Here is a 25,278-nt window from a genome sequence, read left to right as displayed (position 1 = left end):
ATGCCTCTAGCGTCTACCGAACACCATAGATGTTAAAATCCTATATTTCTCTGAGTTTTATTATATTTTTCTTTCTTTGAAGAGCTGGGCTGGGACACACGGTACAACGAAGCTTTATTTCCTTAAAGAAGTACAAGGATTGAGGTGGCCACAAAAAATTTGCTATCATGAGGAGCTAGACTGGGGGCCAACGCCAATGACGGCACAAACAGGTAGAATGAAATTTATGAAAGCGTTCGCAAGCTTGAACAATGGAAAAAAAAAACAGTACGACCGAAAAAAATTCTAGATAATTATCTAAGTCAGTGCGAAGCACTTCGCGCAAAGCTCGAACGAACTGACGACGTTCCGGGGGAAAAAATTCCCTAAAACTCCAACGGTATAACCCGTTACGCAGTTTCTCAGTATACATCGTGTATTACATCTATCTATCTATCTATCTATCTATCTATCTATCTATCTATCTATCTATCTATCTATCTATCTATCTATCTATCTATCTATCTATCTATCTATCTATCTATCTATCCAAAAACCTTCCGTTCCATAAATATTAGAATGATTATCGATGGTTAGTTATTAGAAACATAATGAAGTATCAAACTTTGAAAGGAAACCTCTTTCATTACGTATTTCCATTCATTTCAGAGCAAAGTGGCTACAACGAATCAATGGGTAAGTTCAGAGTACAGACGTTTTCACGAGGGCGCTCCCAACGGTCTGGCGTGGAGAGTATGTGTCAGTGTTGCCTGTTCAGTCTGAACTGTGAGCTTTCCTTGCGCTTGCATTGCGGAGTGGTAGCTTTCCTTCGATGTTTCCGTTTATTTTTGTCACGAATTACTTACGCTCGTAAATAATGGCATATACACTCATCAAAAGGCTACAGGGCAGCACTGTGCAGTTTATGGGAGCACAAACAACCAGCGGAAAATAACGATTTTGGGGACTAAGTGTGTCCACAACACAGCACTCCGCGAGACCACTGCCGCGACGTGGTATTTTCACGCTTCGCCGGTTTCCTGCATCACCTGAGGACTTGGCATTTCAGCTTATGTGAACCAATGCACACATCAGTAAAATAACGCACTTTGGTAAACTCTTTTCGGCGCATTTCCCAACAGTTTGTGAGAATTGTCAGCTCTTCGATGCAATATTTTCTCGTATGTAGTGGCAGAGGGTACATTTGTGATTCTTTCAAACACGACTTCATTCCAGTGCCTAATACGGGGGTCACACGGCGCACTTTTGATCGTGATCGAGCCCGATATGGGTCGAATTTCTTGGTCACGATTGGCTTCTTTGCTCAATCTGCGGAAGGGAGCCAATCGCGGTCGAACATTCCGATCCCGATCGGTCTCGATCGCTATCAAAAGTGGCCGTGTGACACCGGTATAAGACAAACTGGAGCACTCTGCGAGAGAACTAGTTGGTAAATACACTTCGCAACGATCTGGAAAACTCGTGTCCTATGGAAGATGTATGCAGACCCTGTGTCCACCAAAACATTGTCTCTGCGTTCACACGCACCCTGCGCGGCCCTGCCCATAAAGGTAATTAACTTCAACAGTGTTGTGCTGCACCGAGCTCACCCATCTTTGAGCGTTGTCTATGTGCTTGGGCAGCAAGAGTACGCAAAAACGAACGTGTCAACCTCATCAGCGCGGCCTAGCGCCAGTGCTAGAGTTCGGGAACCGTAATGCGCTAACTGTGCGTGGCGTAGAAACGCGCTAAATGAGCCCGCGCAAGTAAGAACGTAGAAAAACGGTATTCGCATGGGTACGCGGACAATAGAATCATGCTTGCAAGAATAACAGTAACGAAAAAAATAAATTCCCAGAGTCGATCAAGTGAAATACTTACGTGCGTGCAGAGACTGCTTCTCTGACCACTAAGCGCTTTTCCCTCACGGTCAGTAGTGGTTTACAGTCATATCCATATGTATTTATTCGACAATTGTTCAGACTCGACATTACTTTATTATGAACATAGCACAGTGAGACAGTGCAAGGAAAACAAGAGAAAGAGCAGAGATGGCCCTAACGCTGCAATATTATTGCATTATTTCGCTTCAGAGATAGCGCACACGAACAATTCTTGCCGTACGCGATATTTTCAATACAAACTTCGCGCACGATCTACGTTAAGGTTCACCGTGAGCGAAGCTTGTTCCAAATTCAGACATTCGAAAGAAAAGCCATCCCAGGTAAACAAACGTAAAAAATAGGTAAACAAATATATCTTTATAACAAGTCCTGTTATAATCCCTATTGGGATGGACAGTATGTATAAATAAATAAATACTAAAAACAAAAATCTAGCACCTGGGCTGTATCAGTTGCGCTGGCATCTGTGATCACTGTCGCGCGTCGGTTCGCTGCAGGTACCGCGCTGCTCGATCGCCACGCTTATGCTTTGAAATTTGGTTATAAGCACCTTGCACTGCATCAGATCCAATCAATTTTGCATGATTGAGCTGTTCAGTTGCGTCGGAAGCGTATGGAGTAACCACCGCATATCTACCAACCACTGACACGCGTCGTCGGGCCGCCGGCGCCTGGTTCTATAAGCATTGCCCGACAGCTACGTACGCGCCTGCTTTCGCTAAAGGAGGCAACCCTCAAGCTCGAAACGTAATGGTGATCAGATTAAATCGACGATACGGTCACATGTGCCCAGCAATAACAATGAAATATACCGCTGATTAGCACACTAGGTCTCGACGAAGCAGACGCGGCTGCCGCCGCTACCGACGAAGAAACACCACATCCAATGGCTGGGCTTGCTGTTGCCATGGCACACTACACTAAGCGCTCACGCGAGCACCTGACACATGTAACAAGTCAAGCGGCACAAGCCAAGCGAAGCGGAAGAAAACAATCGAAATAATGCGCGGCGAAGATCATACAACCGAAGTGCAGCCGGCCTGCTCTCGCAAGGCGCACAGTCCAAAATGGCGGCGACGCTAGACGTCGCTCGTGTCGGCCAATGGCGCTGCTCAAACGTCGGTTTGTGAAAAGGTCTATAAAACTGAAGGATTTAATTTTATTCGCCTCATGCTACTTTTGTGTCACATATGTGTAGGTATCAGAGCCGAATGGGGACAACTTGCGGCTCCGTTAGTATGCTTCATTGAAATAAAAAAGGGAAAGAAAATCTTTACTAAGCCTGTTTAGCATTTGATTTCATGACAGTCTTCCTGTACGCCACCTACAGTCGTACATTACTGCCACGATCGAGTTATATAAATCTATATGTGATGAGAGAAAGACAGGAAGTTTACCTGAGCAGTAGAGACTGCTAAATTACTGTGGTACTGGCAGGGCTGCTGAAACCAGATTTTCCTAATAATACGAAAACATAATATTGCACGAGAACAACAACAAGACTGCATTCTGAGATGCTGATTGAAAAGGAGAGAAAAAAAACAGCAGGGTTGTGAAACGCTAGAGAATCCCAGATTAATTTTCAGGCAATGTATTTCTTTGAAACCGTTGCATCTATAATTCTATTTGCCTGTAATTAAGTGACACACTTGAAAACGATGCCTGGATATAACTCATGACAGGCATTCGATTTTGGTGAAACGTTAACTCATTGTCACAGTTCGTGCCTTCATGACACAAGCCAAACATTCGTACGACGGTTTTGTATCGTTTTAATTAACCTACGGGCGCATATCGAACTTTACAGGAAGATAAACATGACGTGCAACCAATATTTTACGATAGTAGTTTTGTTATATTTTACGGCTTATTACGGGCAAACAGTGAGAAAGTGGTATAATCGCCTGGAAACAGTGAGTAAACAAGGTACCAGGAATTATTTTTGAAGCAGATAAATAATTGTTAACTAAAACATTTCGTGACACATCTCCCCAAATGTGCCCCCCCCCCCCCCTTCCCCGTTTCCGCATATTGTAAACTCGGTGCAATGTAGAGTCCTCTCAGAGCGCTGGAAAACATTCCAACAGCAGCAAACCACTTTCGGGCACTTGCCTAAAGATTGTTTTTGCAATTGCCGATATTTATTCCACAAACTTTTGCCAATTTACTATCGCATGCTTATCACGAATAATTTTTAGGGCAAGTTTGACGGCGCATATATCTAAACTGGTTTCTTTGCGGAATTCAATTCTAAGTGGATACGACTTGCGAACTCACCGGCTACAATTTGTAAATTGTAAAACGTGCTGCAAAGTAATATATAGGAATTTAATACGTACTTTTTGTTAATTACTCGAGTATGTGTTTCAATTTCTTATGCGAGTAATTTCTGACTTCGAATAATTGAGCTCAAGGACTAAAATTATCTGATATGCAATTGGCAATTGTCAAAAATTCTGTGAAACTCAAAAAGTATCACCCGTAACACTATAATTTGTGAGTACACATCGTGTATTAAATCTGTCTATCTATCTATCTGTCTATATATATATATCTATCTATCTATCTGTCTATCTAGTATTATATTCCTTACCAGTCTTAAATACCGGGTATTTCAGCGAGGACCTTCTGCAATTTTTGCCATTGCCTGTGGCAGATAGAACAATTCTAGTCTATGAGCTGGTCCACTCGAAGAGGCGTCATTACTTACACAAACTATTGAAATGTATAATTGACTAGCTAATTAAAAGAAATCACTAATTATGTTTTATTTACTTCTTCAGGTTGCCTGACAGGCTCCAGCGCGGAGCATTGTGTAAAGGGGGAATTACACTGATAGGGGTAATGTCAGGAGCATGAGTAACATGACTATGCAAAACAATGCTTATTCACTATCAGTACCAATCACTGAAAAGCCAAAAAATCATTATACAATAGTTAATCACGCATTAGTAATTAAAACAATGGCCGTTACTTTGGTGCTAAAACTAGCTGGATCCCGTTTTTAACTAATTATCTTATGGCACGTACTGCAATTTACAAATTCTAGACGAGTTCGCAAGGCGGATCCACTTGGGCAAGAATTCTCAGGATGACACCAGTTTCGACATATTAGTCCCCGAACTTTGTGAATATATAAGTGGGCTGCCGCGTTACTTTTCTGCTTATATGCATAAAACAACGTTTTGTTAAGAAAGTATAAGTGGAACGACAGTGCATTTTGACAGCAAGTTTGACGGCGTATGCCTCGTAAATGGTGTCGACCACACAATTATGTTGAAGAGGATATGCCTTACAGTCTCACCTACTAGAATTTGTAAATTGCATTATGTGTCATAAGGAAATTGGCTGAAAACCTAAATAGTGAATTTTGTTAATTAGTAAGTAATGGATTTCATTTTTTTGTGCAAGTAATGTCCGCCTGTTTGAGTAGACCAACTCATTGATTAGAATTGTGCTATCTGCTACAGAAAACCTTTCGAAATTGACGTCTTCGCTGAAACACCGGGTATATGCCACTACTAGTCATTGATGGGTGGCGTACGCGCTGTGTGCGTTGTACAATTGCAGACAAAATTAATATCGCAGGGTACTGTTTTCTTTCTAAAATAATGCCCTCTTTGCTCAATGAATGTGGACATTTTCCAATGAGGGAAAACAGTTTACCAACGTAAGGTATTTGCTTGCAGTATTTGAATGATAATTGGACGATTGGATGATGAACTTGTCACTATGATGTATGACAAGGAAGTCTAGCACGGCTGTGGACGACACGAAGGACGCCGACAGGAGAACACAGCAGCGTAGGTTTTGCCAGGCGCACCAGGAACAGCGTCGAGCCCGAGCCCCACTTCAGTAGCGCTGGCGATCCGGCTGCGGAGCTCTACACGACGCACTTCTTCTTCCTTACATCTTCCCCCCTCGCTGAAGACAGAGCCGCACAGGAGGCCTAAGGCGTCGTGAGGACGAAGGGCTTGCGATACGGCTTGAGCCGATCGACGTGGACAGTTTCGCGGCCTCGGCGACGCAGGTCCGTAGACCTGCGTCAGAGGTTCGATGACGTAGTTCACCGGAGAAGTTTGCTGCAGAACCCGGTAGGGTCCATGGTATCGAGATACAAACTTGGAGGAGACACCTGGTGTCGAAGTAGGAGGCACCCACAACCAAACGAGAGCGTCAGGCGAAAACTGGGTGTGGGGGCTCCCGTCGTCATGACGAAATTTCTGTAGCGCTTGTTCTTGCGTTGTAAGGGAGCGAGCTAGTTGCCGACATTCTTCTGCATACCGGGCGGCTTCGGAAACCGGTGTACCCTCTGACAAGTCGGGACGGTAAGGAAGAAAAGTGCCAAATGGGAAATGACGGTTCTCGGCCATACAGAAGAAAGAAGGGAGAAAAGCCCGTCGTTGCCTGGGGTGCCGTATTGTAGGCGTACGTGACATAGGGAAGGATGAGGTCCCAGTTGGTGTGTTTGGAGGTGACAAACATCGAAAGCATGTCGCCAAGAGTTCGGTTAAAGCGTTCTGTCAATCCATTTGTTTGCGGGTGATATGCGGTGGTACAGCGATGAATAATGCGGCATTCAGTGAGAAGTTCTTGAAGGACATCGGCGAGAAAGACGCGGCCTCGGTCGCTCAGTAGTTCGCGGGGAGCGCTATGACGTAGCACGAAGCGTTGAAGCAGGAAGGAGGCAACGTCACGAGCCGTCGCGGCGGGTAGAGCGGCCGTTTCGGCATACCTCGTGAGGTGGTCTATAGCTACAATGACCCAGCGATTGCCAGCAGCTGTGTATGGCAGAGGCCCGTATAGGTCTATTCCAACCCGGTCAAAAGGTCGTGAAGGGCACGGCAAAGGTTGCATTGGTCCAGAAGAGCGGCAAGGATCAGGCTTGCGGCGTTGACATTCTGTGCAAGAGCGAATGTACTTTTGCACAAATGTGTACATACCGCGCCAATAATACCTATGACGTAGTCTGGTGTAGGTCTTGAAGAGACCAGCGTGTGCACACTGAGGGTCGGCGTGGATAGCGGCGCATACATCAGTGCGGAGCTGCCGTTGTATTACAAGCAGACATTTGCGGCCGTCGGAACTGTAGTTACGCCGATCGACGATGCCGTCGCGGATGGCGAAGTGCGAAGCTTGCCGGCGTAGCGCTCGGGATGGTGGGCGTTCAGGTGAATCAGAGATGTAGTCTATCAAAGATGAAATCCAGGAGTCCTTGCGCTGCTCCAAAGCCATGTCGACAGAACCGAATGGGGGAAGTGGGTCGTCTAGGACGGAGACACTGACAATGTCGGTGTGGACAGGCGAGCGCGAAAGAGCATCGGCATCGGCGTGCTTCTTGCCTGAGCGGTAGACACCCGGATGTCGTACTCTTGGAGCCTCAGCGCCAACCGGGCTAGGCGACCGCAGGGATCCTTGAGGGACGACAACCAGCCAAGTGCGTTGTGATCGGTGACAACATCGAAAGACCGGCCGTACAGGTATGGACGAAATTTTGTAATGGCCCAGATGATCGCTAGACATTCTTTTCCATGACTGAATAATTCGCTTCAGCTTTCGTGAGAGTGCGGCTCGCGTAAGCAACAACATATTCTTGGTAGCCGGACTTCCGCTGGGCGAGCACAGCGCCAAGACCAACGCCGCTAGCATCCGTATGGATTTCCGTAGGAGCAGTTGGATCGAAATGGCGCAGTATCGGTGGTGTTGTAAGCAGATGACGTAGCGTCGCGAAGGCCTCGTCAAAGCCGGGGACCACGCGGAAAGATTGGGGTCTCCCTTAAGTAGCTCTGTCAGCGGTGCCATAATTGAAGCGAAATTTCGAATGAAGCGGCGGAAGTACGAGCAGAGGCCAATGAAACTACGCAAGTCTTTTAGAGACGTTGGCCTTGGGAATTCTGTAACAGTACGGAGCTTTGCGGCATCGGGAAGAACGCCGTCCTTCGACACGACATGTCCGAGAATTGTCAGCTTGCGTGCCCCAAAGTGGCATTTTTTCAGATTGAGTTGGAGGCCAGCGTCATTGAGGCAGCGTAAAACCTGCTCCAAGCGATCGAGGTGAGTAGGAAAATCTGGTGCAAACACTACCACATCATCCAAATAACACAAGCACGTGTTCCATTTGAGGCCTCGAAGAATAGTGTCCATCATCCGCTCAAAAGCCGCGGGCGCGTTGCAAAGGCCGAATGGCATCACACGAAATTCGTATAAGCCATCTGGTGTGATGAAAGCTGTTTTAGGCTTATCGTCGGCAGCCATAGGCACCTGCCAATAACCAGAGCGTAGATCGAGGGAGGAAAAGAACTCAGCGCCTTGTAAACAGTCTAAGGCGTCATCGATCCGTGGCAATGGATAAACATCCTTTCGGGTGATTTTGTTTAGGCGACGGTAGTCCACGCAAAAGCGGATCGAACCATCCTTCTTTTTAACTAAAACAACTGGCGATGCCCATGGACTGTCGGATGGTTCAACGACACCACGCTTGAGCATTTCAAATACTTGCTCATCAATGACGCGTCGTTCTGTCGAAGATACGCGGTATGGTCGCTGCCGTAGCGGTGAGTGAGCACCGGTGTCAATCGGGTGGCATACAGTCGTCGTTCGACCCAGAGAAGTGCTATGGCTGTCAAAAGCAGGGCGAAATTTGTCGAGGAGACGGGGGAGGTCATGGCGCTGCTTGGGGTTTAAGGCGTTGTCGATGACGTGACAGAAAACGTCTTCAGGCGATGTGGCAGGTACGGGACAACCGGAGAGGGTGTTGACCTCGGACGATCCAGTAGGAAGTTCCAACGCGGTAATGGTGTCGTAAGGCTCCACAGTGCCGAGAGATTCACCGCGAAGCAACGTAATCGGGAATGGGAAGTGGTTGTAGACAGGAAGGTGAGCCGCACCTGCTTGAAGGCCAAACAGCGCAGTTGGGAGTGGTGAGATGTGGCGACGAACGAAAGCAGTGGAAGGTGTGAAGAGTGCGGTAGAGTCGGAGGCAACGGAACAGGATACAGGTGCCAGAACGGATGCGTGCGGGGTATCTGGATGTCGTCAGTGAGGGATAACTTGGTGCAGGAAAGCGAAACGTCGTCAGATATGGCATTGCCAAGCGAAGAGAAGGCGACTTCAGCACGGGAGCAATCAATGACAGCTTGGTGACGAGAGAGAAAATCCCAACCTAAAATAATATCGTGGGAACAGTGGGGAAGAACGATGAACTCGACGATGTAGAGCACTCCTTGAATTTCAAGTCTGGCGGTGCACGCAGCCACCGGCTGGACGTGCTGTGCTGTGGCCGTGCTGAGTAATGGACCGAAGAAAGGCGTCGTGACTTTTCGTATTGAGCGGCATAGTTTTTCGGCAATCACTGATATGGCGGCACCTGTGTCAATGAGGGCAAGCACAGAGACACCTTCAACAGCGACATCAATAACGTTGGGTGGCGAAAGAAGAGGGCTTGAGCGTTGCGACGATGACGCAGTTCTTGCCTCGGGAACTGCGCCGCTTAGTTTTCCGTGTCAGCGGTAGAGGGACGTCGACGCATCGGGGAGAGCGAGCGACGACGGGGAGAAGGAGAACGGCGGTCAGAAACTGGGCGAAGGCTAGGGCGGGGAAGAGGTAAATCGCGGTCTGGAGCGTAATACAACGGATGGTCGTACGCTGCTGTGCGTGGGTCGTCACGTGGATGGAGTGGACGGCGGCGGCACAGGCGTGCAACGTGTCCGGGAATACCACACGAATAGCAGATCGGCCGATTGTCTGCTGTGCGCCAGGGATTAATTGCTCGATGGACTGGAGGTCGTGGTGGCGTGGAGGTAAAAACAGGGCTAGCCATCGGAGGCGGAGCCCGGAACGTCGGTGGGCGTGGTCGTGCGACGGCGTCGGCGTAAGTCAGTGGCGCGGTGAGTTGAGGCGCCCGCTCCAGAGGAAGGACCTCGGACACTTGTTCTTTAATAACGTGTCGTAGGGTCGGACTAAGGGACGAACTGGACTCCGGCGGGTTGGAGATAAGGTAGAGCTGGCGAGCAACTTCTTCCCGGACGAAAGCCTTGATCTGCGAGAGGAGGTTGGAATCGTGAAAAGGAGAGGTCAAGCCGGACAAAGATTCCTGATGGGAACAGGACGGCGGGTGAGGAGGCGTTGACGGCAGAGCTCGTCATAGCTTTGGCAGAGTTCAATTACTTGGGCAACAGTAGAGGGGCTCTTTGAAATGAGCATCTGAAACGCGTCCTCGTCGATGCCCTTCAGTATATGCTTGATTTTAGTGCCCTCAGTCATTGATGCATCGACGCGTTTGCAGAGAGCGATAACATCTTCGATGTAGCTCGTGAAGGTCTCACGAGGCTGCTGAGAGCGCGACTGCAGACGCTGTTCGGCACGAAGCTTTTGAACAGCAGGGCGGCCGAAGACCTCGCTGAACTTTGTCTTGAACACAGTCCAGCTTGGGACTTCGCTTTCGTGGTTGCGAAACCACAAGTGGGCAATTCCGTTGTGGTAAAAAGGGACGGTGGTCAATTTCGTGGTGTCATCCCATTTGTTACTAAGACTGACGCGTTCGTATGATGATAGCCAGTCATCAACGTCGTGGTCATCAGCACCGCTAAAGATGGGAGGGTCCCGCTGACGGAGTGTGCCGGGGCTTACAGAGGACTGGGGAGCAGGAGGTGGTAAGCTCGTGGCGCTTGCGGAGGTCATGATGACAGGGAGGATCCGGCTGCGCAATTCCAGGACTACAGGAGACCCAACAAACCTCCACCAATTATGACAAGGAAGTCTAGCATGGCTGTGGACGACACGAAGGACGCCGACAGGAAGACACAGCAGCGTAGGTTTTGCCAGGCGCACCAGGACCAGCGTCTAGCCAGAGCCCCACTTCAGTAGCGCTGGCGATCCGGCTGCGGAGCTCTACACGACGCACTACTTCTTCCTTACAGATGCAGTAATTATCGGTAAATTACTAAGCACCGAGAACAAAAATTATTGCGGCGTTTTTTTACCTTAACCTAAAGAACGCTGTCTTTTTACAGCAGAGACTTCTGACCTTCATTTTCAAACAAGCATGCAGCTTCTTAACTATGAAGAACGATGACGGGCTACTACCAGGGAAATATTATCAAGCAGTACTTTCTTTTCCTGGTAAACCCATTGTTCTTACTTAGCGTCTTTGACGTTGCATTGCCAATCACGAGGTCGCGGGATCAAATCTTTGCAGCGGCGGCCGCATTGCGATGGAGGCCAATTTCAAAACGCGCTTCTACCCTGCGATGGGTGCGCGTTCACCAACGCCCGGTGATTTAACTTGATCCGGAGTCCCTCACAAGGGCGTGCCTCATAATCAGATGGTTGTTCTGGAACGTGAAACCCCAGAATTCTTTTTCTTGTAATATCTACGTCTAGTAAAGCTGTTTCATTATCGGACACTAGGTAATAATTATAAAATGAGAGTTAACTGAGCTGTTTTTGACTGCTGAGTCTCCATAAACAATGCTGGAGTGCACAAAGTTATGGCTATAATTTGGAATTGTGACAGAATGCTTATGTATTAGAATAGTCTATCTCGGCCAAAAACTTTATGCACGTTTTGATGTTCCGCTTAGCGCTTAATTAACCATAGTTTTACGTATAAAAGGTCTGGAGATACTTCCAGTTTCCAGTTTTTGAAACAGTATTCACGGCTTTTTAAAACACTTATCGCTTTAGCTACAGTTCAAACGTTTGCCATACAGAATAAATACTTAAAATGACGCTTTATCGGCATGAGACACCTTCCGTTCCGTGAATATTAGAATGATCATCGAGGATTAGTGATTAAAACATAATAAATGATCAAACTTTGAATGAAAAGCTCTTTCACTGTGTATTTACATTCATTTCAGTGCAAAGTGCCTACAACGAATCAACCGGTGAGTTCACATTCGAGAACTGTCAAATTTAATTTTATTCGCCTGCACGCTGCTTTTGTTTCACATATGTGTATGTGAAAGCTCTACGGAGCAGACTCGGGAAAGCTTGCGGCTCCCTTAGTGTGCTTAATTGAAAAATAGAAGGAAAGAAGATATTTACTAAGCCTGTTTAGCATTTGATTTCATGACAGACTTCCTGTACGCCACCTACAGTCGTACATTGCTGCCGCGATCGAGTTATATGGATCTATAGGTGACGAGAAAAAGACAGGAAGTTTACCTGAGCAGTATAGACTGCTAAATGACTGTGGGACTGACACAGCTGCTGAAACCACCGTTTCCAAGGATGTCGGCGCCAGGCCTCGTCGTATTCCGGGCGGGCGCTGGTGCTTCCCGGAAGCACTCCAAAAGTGACGTCATTTTAGCGCAGCACAAGGCCGATGACTCAGTGCAGCCTGGAGTCCTAGAACTCGTCTCGCCCATGAGCTCTGGGTGGTCAAACTACCGAAGATACGAAGCAATTGTTCGTTCATTCACCCCAGGTGACGCGGAATTAGTCACCAGCTCCTTGGCCTCGAGAAAACGACGAAGCGTGAACAGCACTGTACAGCTGCACGCCTGCCGGTGAAACATTCTTTGTCCGGAGGGACCGCCAGGCACAACAGTGTTTTTGAAGAAAAAACATATCTCACGCCAACTTATCCTTGTCGCCGATCGACTGTGGCAATTTCGACAAATTTAGCTCTGTGCACAGATCTTTTGCCCTAGCTTTTAGAAAGAACTTTTAGGCTCACATTGGACCATTGATCAGGTACGGAGGAAATAGCTGACTTAGCCTTCGAGAAGAATGTTGTGGCATGCAAGACTCTAAACCCTCCTTCCAGTGATCATAAATTAAACACGAAGACCGTTTTGCTTTGTCATAGATACGAGCCAGCGCTGCTCTAAATTGGCGATTGTGCACCCGGTATATATGCTTGTTCTCTCTGGAACAGAAATTCAGTTGGAAGTGAGCGCTTCTCTACGTCTGTCTCTTCCACCGACCTTTGGCCAAGTTCGCGCTGTTAAGCGTCATCGCTACTACAATTTTCCGCGTAGCCAGACGATATCAAAAACTTCGTATAGCATTTCACGTCCAAAAGTTCTCAGCTGGCTTGCATATCCGACTGCCAAAATTCAATTGCAGACTCGTCAGAGAGAACTGATAGCATATTATTATTTACCGACACGTAGCGTCTAATAATTCTGCTTGGTAGGTTCTGTTTCGGACCTGGACGTTTGGATCCTATCGGGGAATTCAGCAGGTATTCACGCTGGAATGGGTTAACTTTACAACACTTGTTTATTCTATTGCCCTATCAGCTTAGACAAATTAGGAACAGAAGTAAAGCTGAGTTAGGTGCATCTTGTCTCACTTGTGCGCACTTCGTATTTTCAGCGGGAACCGATGCGTCACAAGTCGTTCCTTCCACTACAGGTATGCTATTGATATTATTTCATTATGGCTTTTGTTTGTTTTCTTGACGGAAATAAACTGCCAATTCAAAGCGCCATACCTGTAGGCTCATGAATCATACAGGATGCTTATGAAAATACACTTGCAATTCCTTGAAATAGGGAATAAGAGAGAAAGTTTAGGTTATGTTGGCAATAATTTTTCGAAGAGAGGCATACATGTTCAACAATATGAGCAGCAAGCTGACTAACCCGGAAGAATGGGACGACTGATCCTATTCAAAGATTTGAAGTCCGCCATCCGATAAGTTTCTAAGAGCTTCCAGACGTCACAATGCGCATATGGGTAAAATGGACGAGACTCGGGTAAACCTCAACGAGGTTGCGCAAGACTTGGCAAGAGCACTTGCTAACCGCAACAGCCATAACCGAGCCGTTCGCCATCAGGCCAGGGAAGATAGAGATCATTTAATAACTCATAATAAGATTACCAAACATTACTATCTTGCACGCAGGCAATTCCCATTATCGTCAGCTTAGATTCCATGTAAAGCTGTTAGCCTATAAATCTTTAGTAAGAACGAGACTTGAATACGCATCTTCCATCTGGGATCCGCCTCAAGCATATCTCGCCAAAACCCTTGAGGCAGTTCAAAGTCCCGCCACCAGGTATATTCATTCTACACACTCTTACGACGTCAGCATTTCATACTTGAAAAAAGAATCTTCCTTATCGCTTCTATCCTTTCGTCGCCGCATTGCCACCCTCTCCCTCTTCCATAGGTTCTACTATTCGACGCTTAATCGTCCACCATACATTGTCCCCCCATCATGCCGGTCACAACACATTGGCCATCCAGCACAACCAAACTCACGCACAAATACATTTTCAGCCTCGTTTTTTCTACCGAGCATCTAAAGAATGGAATGCCCTTCCTCATCAAGTCGCTGCGGTCACCTGTTCATCACAATTCATTCAAGATGTAACAACGTTTTTATCTAACGAAGTGAAAGCATTGTAACACTTGTTTGTATTGTTGTATTCCCACCCCTTATGTCATACCCCTACTACGGGGTCTTTAAGGAAATAAAATGAAAATGAAATCAAAATCACACTCAAAACTAAACAGGGCTCAGGCAGTCTCACTGCGCTTATCGCAAACCGGCACATCCCCCACGCCGTACCACATTAGCAAAATACATCGAGAAAGGGAGATTAGGATGGAATGCAATGTTTGTAATGGCAGCATTGAAATCAAACACATGCTCGCGGGGTGCCCCGCAACCTTTCCCAGCATCCTGGAAGAATGGACAGAATGGGAAAAATGAATCCAAAGCCCACTGCTTCATGATCCTCTAAGGGCTGTCCACAGGGCCCATGATGTCGCTGAAGGGCTTGGCCTGACAGTGCCAACGTGGGAGCGGCCCACCTCGGCTTAAGTCGAGCCTCCGGACCTCTTTAAATAAATTTCTCACGCGCGCGCGCGCGCGCACGCACGCACGCACGCACGCACGCACGCACACACACACACACACACACACACACACGCACACACACACGCACAATAGCTCATGCTGCTAATTATTGCAGCCTAATATGGTTCGGTGAACTTCACTCAGAAAACCAGTCGAAACTATCTGCAGTAAAGAGCTACCACATCTTTAGCACGCGCTCTGTTATGACCTAAGCGAAAAACAGGATTGAAGTATGGCCTCAGAATCAATTGTTTAATCAATTAACAACTCCTAAAACTTTCATAATTTATCCCATATGCTTATGGGCCGTCGAAGAAATTGCTTGGAAATAACTGAATTATCGCATGTTTGCTATATGGAAGGACTTTAAAACGCATTTTCCGAAACAGCGTCATAAAAGCCGCTACTGGAACTTAAATGCGTTTCAAATGACATGACGCAGACATAGTTTACCAAAAGAAGTTTTCTCAGCATATCAAAAGCAGGGCAGGGCAGTTTTAAGTCGCACTGAAATTCACTGCTTCCAGTTCTTGTTTTCGTAAGAAATGAATCGTTCCATTTAAAGCCGCATCGTCAACAGATACAAAGCGTTCAGGGGCCTTTCTGATGTATGCTTCTTTTTAAATACTGATTAGCACACTTAAGCAGGCCGAATCATAGCTTATATTGTTTCTGAGTCATAACAAGAGAGTAAAATAGAAGCAGTATTTTTCTGTGGCAATTATGACGCACAGAATGGATCAAGTTGGTTGCGCCAAGTGCATGTACAAGTTTAGGCTGTTGCTGCGGATTAATTACATTATTTGTATGTTTCAATATTTCCAATAGAGGACCAAGGTGACGAGTAAGTAGGTTATATGTGTTCATTTATATTTTTACAGCGGTAGCTCTTATGCTCTCCCTCATTTAGTATCCGCCGGTGTCCATCTTAGAAATCATAAACTGTTAAGCAAGTATATATAAATAAATGAAAAAATAAATGCGCAGTGTAATCATTGGTATCAATCAGTAGCAATGGGAGGTTTTACCTCTAAGCCACACCACCGATACCAGTGAAGAGAAAAGTCGCAGGCTTGCGCGGCACACGCAGCACCGTCACAGCGTAAGCTGGTTGAGCGGTGCAAGAGTAGCTCCAATTTTGACACCACGCACAACAAGGTCTTCGCGGCAGTGCTTTCGCCTCGATTTTGACGAGAATGATTTAAACTGTCCGCCCGGCGTCGACGGCGAGCTGCGGCTTGTAATGCTCTCTGCACAGCAATCTTCTAAGCCCGATGATGCCTGGTTGTAGCCGCCCTATGATTCGCTTCTTCAGCAGCGGTTCCTACCTTGCAAGGAGACGCCATAACGTGTACCGAAGAGGTACCCAGAATGCGTGGCGCACATCTAACATCGGGATAGTGTTGATTGCGCGCCAACGCTATCAACACAAGGTGCCTGCTGCACCATTCTGCGTACCGCTTTAGGAATAGATTTGGGACGTTGTCAGGGCCACTAGATTTCTGCCAGTCTAAGCCAAGTAGAAGGTTAAATATTCGCTTGTCAGTTATGTTTATCGGAACAGTGCTGGAATCTATTGGGATAACTGGGGGTAAAAACCCGTTATCAGCAGTAACTAGCAATTGGAACTAGTTGCATGCATTAGCTTGAGCAACATTTTCATCGTGGGGCCGTTCTGCTGGTAGTTAATTGCGTGCACGAATGTGATTCGAAAATCTGTGTGGATTATTTTTCTGAAAGTTAAGTAAGGTAGTATTAAGGTATTGTCTTTTGGATTGGTTTAGCTTTATTTTGAGCTCTTCCTTGGCGCTAATCAGCTTTTATGTCTAGAATGAATGGCGCTTTCAGTGTTCTTCAAAGCCCGGCGTAACCTTTTTACTCTTCGCTTGGCACGAATTACCTCACGCGTTACCCATGGGTTGTATGCCCGTGTTTATCTTTATTTTCAATGATATAAATTTGTTAATTCAGTCATGTATTAGTATTTTCAACGGATAACCATTGGTTTATTTTCAGTGGTATACATTTCTTAATGCAGTCATGTATTAGTCATTCTAGAGGGCATTTACGTCTACCGACGGATCTCAAGCCAGTTATGAAAATGCTGCGAATTCGTGTGCAATGCATGTCAGGACATAAAGGGTCATCCAATTTCTAAAAGTGATTGATAGTGTTTTCCAAGGATTATTTTGGTATAGAACATGATCAGATATGCCTTTAACAATACTAGTTTGCATTTCGTTTATAAAGAAGTGATCAGAGAGGAGTATTAGGTTCAGTATATTATTTACAGTCTCTTGTGAGCGTGTTGGTTTATCAACTAGTTGTTGTTGGTTGAAATTTAGCGTTAAGTTAATTAGAGACTCTGAAGAACGTGATGAGTATTGCATTGTGTCTCAGTTAATTTCTGGTTGGCTAAATTCCCCCATGGCTGTAGGCATGGCTCTGCAGAAACTCCTGTACGTTCCTCACGCAGTTTTCGTCCGAGTCAGGGCTTCGCTATACGTAGCCTGTAATTATGGCAGTGTTGTAGCAAGCAATTCTGCAGAACATAGCCTCAGCTTCATGGAAAAGATTTCTTTACCAACATTACCAGACCACCACCACACGACAGTCCGTCTTTCCGAATGATGGGGTAATTGGATGCACGATTTCGCGATCTGAGATAGCCGGGGGAAAGCCACGTTTCGGTTATCGCTATTATATCAAAATTAGACGCAAGCAGCAGATTTTCAAGCGCGTCAATCTTATGTAAAATGCGTCTGACGTTTACATTAAGTAGGGTTAGGTGTCCGCCTGTGTTTGGTTTCGCATGTTTAGATGCTATGCTCCTTCGTTTTTCCTAAGCACAACTCTATCCCCCTTGTCCGCGTCCCAAGTGAAAATTTGGCCATTTATGTAAAGTTTATCTACAGACAAAGAAACCTTGTCATGTTTTTCTCGATTTTCTATTGCGCTGTTCCACAGTATCTTTCTCTTATTTCTCGAGTTCTTCTAGAGAAGTCTTCCCCAACAGACAGACCTATGTTTTTCAACTTGCGTCCCTTTCCTAATGTTATTGATTACTGTCTAGAATCGAGAAAGCTAAAAATTACTGGTCTCGTTTTGTTAGGGGTTGGTTTGCCGAGACGCTTTTGAGAGACCAGGGGAGGTATTCTGCAAGTGTCCATATCCTTGGCATATCCATTTCGTATGCTGCTGAAGTACTGATTGGCTGGGGGCGCCTGCCTCCGACAGACGCGTATCGCAGCCCAGCCCATCAGAATTTCACCAGTAGACTAAATAGAAATGTCCACTAGGTGGACACTTACAAAATAACCCACCTCCCCTCCAAGGATTGCTTTCTACGTTTCCACATCACATCAGTAACAATTAACAAAGCGGCGCAATAATGGCTCCTCGACAGGGAAGCATCGCAATGACATCATTATCAGACTCAAAACAAGAGTACGTAATATTGCAACGATTACCTACCTGCATGAAGATTGGAAAGCTGTGTGAGCCTTTCATTCCGCACATGCTTCCATGCCAACTTTTTTGGTCTCTTCTTCCATACAGATATTTGTGCACTTTAGCCAAATGTTCCTATTTATCCATGTTCTTAGTCTCTCTACTCTTGCTTTGCACTTCTTTGACTTCAAAAGAAGCCCAACCCATGTTTCCTGCACTGCATCATGTCTGCTTTTACCATGGAACCCCAAAGCCAGTCGGCCCTCCACCCTATATGGTAACATCTAATCCTGACAGTATTTCGCCTAGCATTTCGTCGACTTGTTGCCTTATGGCCTCGCGTTCGCGCGCCGAAACTCGGTACGGGCTCTGACGGAGTGATCGGGCATATTCGTCGGTTATGATGCAGCGCTTAGCGACAGGGGTTTGTCGAAGTTTTGACGACGACGAGAAGCAGTCCTTGCATTGCAGGAGCAGAGCGTTTAGCTTTTCTTTCTTATGCCTGGGAAGGTTCTGATCGACGTTGAAAGTTGGTTCAGGTATTACAGTCATCGTTGCAGGTGCACTGGAATCCGTGAAGGCGAAAGCACTGCTGGCTTGTACTAATTCGTCGATGTAGGCAACTGTAATGCCTTTGTTAAGGTGCTTGTATTCGTGGTTGAAGTTCGGGAGCGTCACTCTTGCTTTCCCTTCACGTAGCTCAGCTACGCCTCTAGCGACGCAAGTTTCACGGTCGAGCAGTAAATGATGATCACCCTCGATGACGCCATCCATGTCTGCAGGCACTTCGGTACATATGAAAATCATTACGCTGGCGCGAGGCGGAACGGTGACTTGTTCTAGCACATTCAAGGCATGGTAACTGATGTTTGTATCGGGTGGTATCGCGTTGTGCGTTGAAAGCGTTATCGACTTGGACCCTAAGTGGATGACTGCACCGTGCTGGTTTAGAAAATCCATGCCTAGGATGACATCCCTGGAGCAGTGCTGCAGGATTACGAAGCTCGCCGGGTAAGTGCGGTTGTTTACCGTGACTCGCGCTGTGCAAATTCCCGCCGGCGTTATTAGGTGGCCTCCCGCTGTCCGGATATCGGGTCCTTGCCAGGCCGTTTTCACCGTCTTCAACTTGGCGGCGAAAGGACCACTGAAGACGGAATAGTCGGCTCCAGTGTCGACGAGAGCGGAGACGTTAAGACCATCGATTAGCTAGTCTAGGTCGGTAGGTCGTCGTCTGGCGTTGCGGTTAAGTCGTGGCGTCGGATCACGGCTGCGTCGGCTTCCTCCGCTGTTGCTACGTCGTGTCGGCAGGTCTTCTTTCGGAGGCGAAGTGTTGTCGTGAAGGCTCTAGCCAGGCGGCGTGCTGGTACCTCGTCGTGATGATTCCCGAATCTTCTTCGTCAGTGGCGGAGGATCTTCGGCATTGCGTCGCACAGCAACGGCACCTCCATCGGTTGCTGCCTTTAGTTTCCCGGGTAAGGGCTGGGAGATCAGCCCCGGGTTGGGCCGGCGTAGAGCCGGCGATGAGGCGAGATATAGCGGCCTGGTGACGGCGAGCGTGAGGGTCGTCGTGGTTGCCACTGGACTCCGGCGAGGTAGTCGGCGATGTCACGTGGTCGCTCGCCAAGCTGTGGACGTGGCGCGTTGACGGCGTTGACGCTTTGGTTGATGTGGTCGTCGTGGCCATACACTTCCTGGTCTTCTCGGGAAGAAGTCCGTACTCCGGGGATTGGTCACGTAGCCTGAGGCTAGCTCGAAGGTCCGGGACAACGTTTGTACTCTCTTCAGGGTTCGAGCTTGGATCACGGCTCTTCTGGGGCGTCCGCTGCATGGACACAAAAGCACCTCCACCAGATGTCACGTAGTAGTGACGCTGAAGTAAACAGTCGTAAAACTGTGTATGACGAAACTGATCCTTTATTCGGCAAACCTGTGCCCACACTCGAAGCACAACGAAACCGGCGAACACAGCCGGCGATCGTCGAAAATCTGATCAGCGGCGAAACCCGTCGGCTTTTATACGTGAGTCATCGAAGGTTCCAGAATAATCCTGGTGCCCGCGTGTCTTCCAGAAAGTTCTAGACAATTCGCGTTGCTCAGCGTTGGTGAGCGTTGGTGACAACAGGCAACGGAAAGAAGCATCGATAACGTTCGAGAAGCTTCCCATGCAGACATGTCCTGCGCCGAGCGATAACGTTTAACATTTGTTAGCCTGTGGAAAGCGGCCACGGGTGAAAGATAAACATGTATACGTGTCAGTATTTATTATTTACAGCACATAATTGCACTTGCAAGCGTTAGCGGCGGCATCATTACACTTTTCCAAATCCCTCGCACCACCTCGTACATATATATCTTAGCTTCAGAATGGTATATGCTTAATATTTCTGCATTCTGCATGGCTTTCATTTCTCGATACCTTGGTGGAAGATTGAGGAGTTCTTTCCTTGGTTTTCATATACACCCATATTGCTTGGCTATGAGTATGACTTCCTGTTGAACTGATACCAAGCCATTACTCGTCGCTTCATTAGAGATCATATTTCCCGATTTCTCTGCGCTACACGTAAGGCCTGTCAATCGCCATATTGCCACTTATATTTGCAAGTCTCTGTAAATTCTTCGGGGAAACACTATGTCGTCCGCATACATCTGACCAAAGACCTATTGCTGCAAATTTTACCTAAGAGTATAATGGATGTTAGATGGATACCTAATTCACTGCTTACCAGTGGTCTTTCTAGGCCCTTAACGTAAAGCTTGAAGAAAAATTAAAACAGAGGACCTCCATGCTTCAATCTCGGTGAAACTTCCGGCCTGCTGATACGATTAGTACTCAGTTGTCCCTGTCTAGCTCCGTCAACAGCTCCATGAAATCATCGTCTATGCCATCATATTTAGCATATCCCAGAGAAATGTCCTGTCTACGTTGTTGTAAGCTTCCTAATATCTAAAAATTCTATCAGTAAAGGTCTGAACTCCCTTAGTCCGCACCCTCTGGCCGAGGGCGCGGCTGTTAAGTTAGATGGCACTTGGCTGCGCCACAGTAGAGGCTGACAGCGACAAAGACCGCTCACGTCCCATCCAGTTTACGACTAATTATTCTCACTTTGAATTATATTGCTGCATCACGTTCGTCCTGTCCTAATCCTCTTTTGACGCTCCTCACAAACCTAATTGAAGTAGACGTAGATGGTGTCCCGTTGACGGCATTGATTGATACTGGAGCCCAAGTGTCCATAATGATCGCTAACCTATGTCGTCGCCTCCAAAAAGTTCTTACGCCTGCCGTCACTCGAGCCGTACGCGTCGCCAATGGCGCCACTGTTGCCGTCAGGGGTATGTGCACTGTTCGCATTGAAATGGCTGGCCGCCAAGTTCCCGTCCTGTTCACCGTGCTGACCAGTTGCCGTCATGACCTAATCTTCGGGCTCGAATTTCTGCCGACGCGTTTTGCCGTCATCAATTGTTCCACCGGTACGCTGTGCCTCGAGTTTCCTCTTCTTTCAGACGTTCGCCCCGAACAACCGAACACCCTCTGCACTACAGCGTTTATTCCTTTACCTCGAAAAGCCCTAACCTTCGTCGAATTGACCTCAATGGCAACCGTGCCTTATGACGACTATGTCGTCGCCCCTATTCGTGATGTGCTCCTGGCGCGCGACGTCTGTGCCACACTCCGTCGTTACCCTTGCCGCTAATCGGATGTGTCTCCCCGTTATCAATTTGGGCTTGACCAAGGAAGTGTTATTTATTTATTTATTTATTTATTTATTTATTTAGTACATACTGCAGACCTTGCGGTCCAAGCAGAGGCATACCTGAAGGCATAGCAGTGGCCACGCTCCCGTCAGCGACAAACGACCACGTCACTGCTTTTGCAGGCGACGCGTTTCCAGATCCTCTTGATTACCCGCAGGATGCCTTGAACCTCGACGGCCCACTACGTCCCATGGTCGCTCCGGACCTCGCACCTTACTAAGCACCCACCCTACATCGTCTTGATTTCCTATCGCGACATATTTGACACCGACAATCGACCGCTTGGTCAGTCCTCCCTTGTTAAGCATCGGATAAACACTGGCGATGATGTCCCCATTCACCGCCGACCGTATCGCGTGTCCACGGCAGAGCGGCAAGTTATTCAGCAGGAAGTCAACAAGATGCTCGCCAAAGGCATTCTTCAGCCCTCGTCGAGTCTTTGGGCGTTGCCGGTCGTGCTCGTCAAAAAGAAAGATGGCACGTGGCGTTTCTGCGTTGATTACCGCCACCTAAACCGAATCACTAAAAAGAACGTTTACCCTTTACCACGAAACGCCGACGCCCTTGATTGTCTTCACGGTGCCAAATACTTCTCGTCCATCAACCTTCAATCGGGTTATTGGCAGATTACCGTCGATGAGCAAGACCAAGAAAAGAGAGGTTTCGTCACTCCAGATGGCCTCTACCAATTTAAGGTTATGCCACTCGGTTTATGCAAAGCCCCCGCCACGTTCGAATGGATGATGGACTCTCCGCTTCAAGGTTTCAAATGGTCAACTTGCATTTGTTACCTCGGCGACGTCCTTGCGTTTTCTCCTACATTTGAGACGCACCTTGTGCGCGTCGCAGCTATCCTAGACGTCTTCCGCAAGGCTGGGCTCCAATTAAACTCATCGAAGTGCCACTTCAGGCGCCGACAGATTACAGTGCTCGGCTATCTCGTCGATGCTTCCGGAGTACAACCCGACCTGGAGAAGGTTCGAGCAGTAACGGCTTTTCTTGTACCTCAGTCTGTCAAAGACGTCCGGAGTTTTGTGGGGCTCTGTTTTTATTTCAGATAGTTCGTGAAAGATTTCGCATCAATCGCTCGACCACTCACTGAACGTCTGAAGACGTGCCTTTTACGTGGGGTTCCCCTCAGGCTGCCGCATTTTCACGCCTTATCATGATTCTCACCAATCCACTGATCTTGGCCCACTTTGACCCGTCCGCACCTACAGAGATCCGAACCGATGCCAGTGGTTATGGGATGGGCGCCGTCTTAGCGCAATGCCAACACGGACACGACCGCGTTATAGCCTACGCTAGCCGGCTCCTACAACTGGAGAGCGCAACTATTTGATTACCGAGCACGAATGTCTTGCTCTCGTCTGGGCTGTTTCAAAGATTCGTCCATATTTATATGGCAAGCCCTTCTCAGTAATCACAGACCATCATGAGCTCTGTTGCTTCCGTCGCTCAAGGATCCTACTGGCCGGCTCGGTCGTTGGGCCCTTATACTACAAGAATATCCTTACACAGTGAAGTACAAGTTGGAACGCCAACACCAGGATGCAGATTGCCTCTCTCGCTACCCAGTCGAAGACCCGACCTCTATGTCTGATGCTGACACCGACGCTGGCGTTCTCTCTGTTTTTCCACAGATCCATGTCTCCGACGAGCAGCGCCGTGACCCGTCCTTGCGTATAATGATTGACCACCTGGTATCGTCACTTGCCAACAGTTCCCTTCGCTTATTCACGCTTCAAGAAGGCACCCGCCGTGGTTTCTCTGTGACTATGGTGTTGGGCAGCTAAGCACGAGGTCGCGGGATCGAATCCCGGCCACGGCGGCCGCATTTCGATGGGGGCGAAATGCGAAAACGCCCGTGTCCTTAGATTTAACTGCACGTTAAAGAACCTCAGGTGGTCCAAATTTCCGGAGTCCCCCACTACGGTGTGCCTCATAATCAGAACTGGTTCTGGCACGTAAAACCCCATAATTTTTTTAACTTGATGATGGAGTACTCTACCGCCACAACGTTCACCCTGACGGCCCAGCATTACTACTTGTGTTCCCTAAACACCTTCGCTCGGCTGTTCTCCACGAACTTCACGACCTCCCCACTGCCGGTCACCTCGGTGTGTCACGTACCTACGATTGGATCCGCCGACGCTTCTTTTGGCCAGGGCTTGCTCGCTGCGTTCGAATATACGTAGCTGCGTGTGAGAAATGCCAGCGACGCAAAACACCATCGACGCTCCCTGCTGGGTACTTTCAACCACACCACATTCCCGCGGAGCCATTCTTTCGGGTTGGCTTAGACTTACTCGGTCCTTTTCCTCTTTCTACCTCTGGGAACAGGTGGATCGCTGTGGCCACCGATTACACCACGCGCAACGCCATCACCCGAGCGCTCCCTACAAGCTGTGCCACAGATGTCGCCGATTTTCTTGTACACCACGTGATTTTATTACATGGAGCTCGGCGACAACTTCTCACAGACCGTGGCCGGATATTCCTATCAAAAGTTATCGCGGACATCCTGCAGTCCTGTGCCACGAGGCCAAAGCTATCCACGTCATACCATCCGCAAACGAATGGCCTCACGGAGCGTCTCAATCGCACTCTCACAGACATGCTCGCGAAGCATGTCTCTTCAGACCACAAAGACTGGGACTACAGTTTGTCACGTTTGAGTATAATACCTCGCCCCACGACACAGCCGGTTATTCCCCATTTATCCTTCTCTTCGGCCGAGAACTAGCACTGCCCCTCGACACAACCCTCCCTGTTCACGCGCCACCTACCAGTGAATATGCACTTGACGCCGTCGCCCGCGCTGCCCACGAAGGGAAATTGCCCGTGACCGCCTTCTGCCCTGCCAAGAGAGTCAAAGGCGTTTGTACGACCGGCGACACTGAGACGTGCACTTCCCCCCATGGTTCTTTGGTGCTTCTATGGTCTCCGTCGCGTCAGGTCGGCCTGTCAGAAAAAAATGTCACAGTTTCGCCCTAAGGGCGAAGCAATGAATGCGATAGCAACACAGCAATGTCATACGAAGTAAGGTGAGCGGCTTTGGTAGCAATATAAATTGTAGTAAACATGAGCTGATTAAGCAAGCAGGTGTGCTGCGGCGTAAGTAGACCGACATGAAGAGAGACTCGATGACCACGAGAAGGCACGTGTGAAACGGTGGTGTTGATGAGAAGCGCTTCCCGTGGGCAGCGCGTGCGAAGGGTCACACCTGTAGTGCTGCACTGCCGACCCGATCAGCATTGCATGTGTAGCGTGCGTTGGAAAATGTGGCCCGACTATTACTAACTGATTGAACAAGCGTGGTGTGAGCGCGCACAAACAAACATGAATAGATCACACTGAATGACTGC

The sequence above is a fragment of the Dermacentor silvarum genome, chromosome 10 (genome assembly GCF_013339745.2).
Source record: "Dermacentor silvarum isolate Dsil-2018 chromosome 10, BIME_Dsil_1.4, whole genome shotgun sequence".
Taxonomy (NCBI): domain Eukaryota; kingdom Metazoa; phylum Arthropoda; class Arachnida; order Ixodida; family Ixodidae; genus Dermacentor; species Dermacentor silvarum.
Note: the sequence above shows the minus strand (reverse complement) of the source record.